At 37.2% G+C, this 5,498-nt stretch overlaps 1 protein-coding gene across 7 annotated transcripts in view; it reads left to right on the top strand.

The window, feature by feature from the left end:
- The window catches only part of LOC106867251 (uncharacterized), a 435,591-nt gene that overhangs the window by 246,739 nt on the left and 183,354 nt on the right, over positions 1–5,498 (top strand). The gene's annotated exons all lie outside the window — the stretch shown is intronic.

Here is a 5,498-nt window from a genome sequence, read left to right as displayed (position 1 = left end):
GTGCATAAACGTGTTTGCCCGTGTTCATTGGGAGGTGTGGGGGGGGGGGAAATGTGAGGGAGAAGAGGAAATGTGAAAGAGAGGTCTTTCTCCTTTTCACCCACTCAGAGAAACACAGAGAGAGAGAGAGAGAGGAATGGAGAGAAAGAGAGAGAAGGAAAATTGTAAGAAGGAATATAAACTTTTGGTTTCTAATAAAAAGATGTTTCGTAACGAAGTGTGTCGTTTCGAACCTTCGCTCCTTTAAATATAGAGAAATTCTTCAGCTACATCAGATCCTTTCTCTTCTTGTTTTCATCTTTTTCTTTCACTCTCGTTTTATCTCATTTTCATTCTCTATCTCTCTTTGATATTATTTTTCTTTGTCTCTGTCTTTTTCTGTCAGCCTTATTTCTCTCCCCTCTTCCTCCCCTTCCTCCTCTTCCTCTCTCTCTCTTCCATTTATTATTCAATATTTATACCATTCCCATTCATTGGCTGTCATTTCCTAAATAACATCTGGAATTCAATGAAATTTCATTCCCAACTCATTTATTTTACTTCTAACCTTTTCCTGCGAACGCGTTTATAATGTAAATGTCAACATCATCATCATCACCACCATCATAAACGCCATCATTAATATCTGCAGCAGCAGCAACAACAACAACAACAATAGCTGTGACTATATCGGAGCTACAAGACTGATCTCTGAAAAGTGGATGCTCGTTGCAGTATGGTGGATAGAAACCTAGTTTCTTTTAGTTAATATCTCAAACTTTCCGTCTACAAACTTTCCCTCGCAACGTTTTTGGTCGACCAGACTCACTGCTAGAAGATACTTGCCCAAAGTGAGAGACTGTATGAAATTCCTAATCAGAGAATCGTTCCCACGTTCGTTAGATAGTTAAATTAACATTGTAGACCGAAGAATACTTTGTAGAATCATGTGGAGAATTTGATCTTGGTTGGAATAGTTCTTGAATATGCATAGAGAATTTGTTTATGTGTGGGGGGGGGGTATATATATATATATATAGGAAAGAAATTCCAACTACGTCTCGTGGTTCTCTACTTCAACAATTCCTTTATGGGATCCAGTGGCTAAAGACATCATCAATAGGAACCACGTCCGGTTTCAGACCCTACTCCTCTATCATTTTTGACATGACAGTCCCATCTTTCGGAGATGTCTTCAGCTCTAGTGTTAAGTGCATTCTTTCTTTCTCCTTTTTTAATTTTTTCTTTGTTCTTTGGTTTCTTTGATACAGTGTCATCAAATGTACATTTCGCCTTTCTTCTTCCTACTTTCTCACTTCGTGTACCACTGCCTCCTTCATCTCTTTTACACTGTTCATACAAAATGGCTTGAAATCGTGCAACCTTAGACCAACTCTTGCTTCTTGCGTCGCTCTGACTATATCAGCGTGCCTTAGCTTTCCGATCATGTAGTTTACTGCCTCTTCCACTTTCCATTTCCTCCTTGTTCGTACCTTTGGTGGGTTTTTTCGGATGTTCTGATCTTTCGCATACCTTTGCATCATTACTGTCTTTGCCTTTCCTGCCATATATTCTTCAGCAATTGATATTATCGGTAGTTGCAGCACAGGTTTTCCATTCAGTTGTATTGAGTGGTTGTGGAAGACCAAGCCATTTTCTGATAAACCTACTGCATCTATTGAAAAGGTTGCAAGATGTAACGAAAATTTTAGAAAAATAAAGGAGGAAATAAGTGGAAATTTTACTGGTGAGTGTGTTAAATTATAAGGCACTAAAAGAGAATGACTCTCCCCAGACACAACACTGCACCTTTGTCCCATCCTTTCTACTCTACTCGAGGCTATTTCGTACATTTGCAATGGCCACATTATCCTTGAGTACAGTTCAAATTGCAGTATTCAACATTTGGATTTCCCCCGGTAATGTTGTTCTGTCAACTGCCTTTAGTCCTTGTTCCACTAAATCGTGTGCCATTTTGCTTTGCTTCTTAATTAATAAATTTCTGTACCATCTGCTGAGACTCTTTGCTGGTCGTTCTTTTTCCTAACCTTTCACTTCCTGAATTTCACTTCTTTGTGGACTCCTTTCATGAAAGCCACTCTTCGATAGTTTTAACATAGTAGCAATGATATAAGTATGCTATTTTGCTCTATCAACTAACTTCTTACAAAATATTGACACATTTACTGAGAGTGAAACTGCAGCAGACTTTTGTAGGATAAAATTTATTGATGAAAATTTGTTGGAGTCGTTTCAGGCGAAACTTGAAGCCCCAGACAAACCAATGGTATCGTCAATATCTTTTGTCTTTTAATAGTTTCAGGCATAGAATGCGGCCATGCTGGGGCACACCTTGAGAAATTTTAGCCTGGTAGAACTACTTGGTTACGGCAAATTCTTTGAATAAACACAACTCAGTTTTGGTTTGGGTGGCTCAGGTGATAGTAGTAGTGATACTACTCGTGCTAGTAGTAGTGATAGCAGTGGTGGTAGTAGTGGTTGTTGGTTTTGCTGATGACAGCAGAGTTCGTGGTCCTCATAGTGCAGATATTGATCGGAGTGATCTTCCCTTAAACTCCTCACATCAACAGGTATCTTCCATCAGGTGGAATTCTTTGTCAGCCACGATAGAGACTCCATGAAATTCCATGAGATTCCAAGCGACTCATTATAAAGCGTATACCATGTTGAACATTTAATAAATGCTACAGTCACGTTTTGATAAACGTATGCCAATTATGCATACATAGGTGCATGCATGCTTACAGATATGTATGCATAATTGTATACATGCATACATTGATATACACATGCATACATTAAAGCCTGCAGCTGCCCTGGTCTGGTTATAAATTTATACTCAAACCAACAATGACCGGTACCTTCGGCTGTGTGAGTTAATGCCAAAGCCACAATCTGGAGAAGCTGACATTTTCAAGCAACAAAAGAGACCAGCTAACACGAACGAGCTTTACTGATACAAGAAAAATATGCAAGATTTTATTAAATTGCAATATGTAAGCATTATCGTTGTTGTCATCCCAACTCTAATGATGGAGCTTTCGTTTTTTAGTTGAAAACCAGCTCCCTCACTCCAGAAAGAATGCTAGCAAGTATGAAAAGAATAAAGATCTATACATACATACATACATACACACATACACATACACACACACACACATTTAAATATGCACACACATATGTATGTATGTATGTACACACATTAAATAAGTAAGGATTACACACCATGGATTGGGGTTCCTTTGGATACATCAGCTATGATCTTCATACTCGCAAGTTCGGAGTCTGTAATCCCTGTTTATCAATTAACCTGAATGCGTTTGAGCATTTAAGTGTTTATTTATGTGAAAGCCTGAAAATGTGCTTCACTTCTCACTTTGTGCTTCATCAGATGGATATGTATATCAATTTCTACGTCAACTGGGGCTGCGAGTTAACGTTTGCTAAGTGTATTTATGAAAGGTCATTCTGATTTTATTACTAATTAAGCACTCTGGTGAAGCTATTGATCTTCAGCCATTAAACCATTACATTCGAAAGGCATAAGAAAGCATCAATTAATCTCTAAAGGCCTGCAAATGCGTAGATACCTCCTTAAAAACATTAACAACATCCCAGTACAACATGCAATCCCAATAAAGAGCAGCAGAACATCGTAATAAGATACACGCTTCATTTTTCCTTTTAATTTTTTAATACTTTCTCTCTTCAAATAGTATTTTGTGCGTAATTATTAATAAATGAAAAGAGACCTAATTTCTGTAATAACTTATCACAAAACGAGCAGAATCTCTGACAACATTCCAGGAGTTGAAACACAAAATTCCAGTTGCACATTTTCTTTTTTTTTTTGTTTTTGTTTTCTTTTCTCTTCAAATTATACATTGTACTTAATTGGTTAAAGTAACCATCTTTAATAAATACACATAACAGTTGCTAGGTTGCAGCATCACAATACATCTAAATGGATGTGCGTGTACAGTGAATAGACACACAGTAACCCATTAATGTAAACATATACACATCTGCACATATGGAACCATCCTATCAAATATGTAAACATACAGACATAAGCATTCCTATACTAAACAGTTGAAACGATCAAAGAGACAGGCAAAAATCTACAAACAGGCATTTATGTACACGCGTAGAAACTAACCCACATGAGGGAAAAAATACGACTACAACAAAAAAGAACGAATGCCTCATATTTTTTTTAAAGCAAAACAAGAAATTAGGAAGAGATTTAACCTGAAGAGTCAAATTATGGCAAAACTAATTGTGAGTATTTCTAACGGAATGAAGGAATATCCAATTATTGTGTGTGTGTGTGTGTGTGTGTTTTGTATGCATGTATTTATCGTTCTCTTCAGCCTATGCTTGGTATTTATTGTGCTTAAAATTCATGTGTGTATGCATATATGCATACGTTCATACATACATGTGTATGTGTATGTGTTAATTGTATATTTCAGAAACTGTTCCTCTTGCCATAAATGACAGAATAAATACATTTATAGGGACGAAGATTTTATGTATGCAACGCAGTCACTGCATGCCTTACTTCTTTTTTCTAGAATAAATAACTTTTGTGTCATATAAAATTAATTATTCGTAATTATCACTAACCTCATTGTAGTCGCGATATTTTTTTGTATTTCCCATTCCTTTATTTCTTGGTATAAATTAAAAACAATCGACATTATTTAAGGAATATAAGTAGGGAAAGCTGATGTTTGCTTAGCGAGAAAAGAAGAAGCAATGAATGGTATTCCTGTTCTGTTCCCTCTGAGCAAGGAGTGTGAAAGAAGAAACAAAATGAGTGGGAGATCAGAGAGAGAAACAGAGCAGTTTTAAAGGTTTGAGACTGTCAACGGCTGATAGCAACAAATTTTGAGTTTATTTTGGCTGGAGTTTACCCACCTCAAGTTGTTTGCGTGTAATTACTTTGTACTGAAACTTAAGGGCGTATCTTAAGCCTGAGTTTGGCTCTAACCAATGATCAGCCCAGCACTCAGCATTTCTCACAGTAGGGATTCGCCCCCCCCCCTGCTAGCGATATATTGTATATAAAGGATGCAGAGCGTTCCACCTATGACCAGCTGGTGGCGAATCTGCCTGGGGTTAGACTAGTAGTAACAGTCAACTACCACTTTGATGTGCCCACTGGCTTACTGTTCACACACACACACACACACACACACACACACACACACACGTATTGGCATGTATGTATGCAAGAAACACTCAGTCAAACGGTTCCAGTAACTGCACCTTTTTCCAGTTATAAACTATTTCCAAATTTTTCTTCATTATTTTAAGAATTACCATTCCTACATAGACAGACTTCTGCCACTACGTTCCGTGTGGTCGAAATAATTTCTGTAAAAACAACAATGACTTAAGAGAGGATGATGTTGTGGTCAGATTGTTTAAACCCTTGTTTAAAAGTTTGTGCACAAAGAATGTTTGAATATAAGCGAATTATGGAGGTTGAC

This window comes from Octopus bimaculoides, chromosome 19 (genome assembly GCF_001194135.2).
Source record: "Octopus bimaculoides isolate UCB-OBI-ISO-001 chromosome 19, ASM119413v2, whole genome shotgun sequence".
Classification (NCBI taxonomy): domain Eukaryota; kingdom Metazoa; phylum Mollusca; class Cephalopoda; order Octopoda; family Octopodidae; genus Octopus; species Octopus bimaculoides.
Note: the sequence above shows the minus strand (reverse complement) of the source record. Positions and strands in the feature narration are given on the sequence as shown.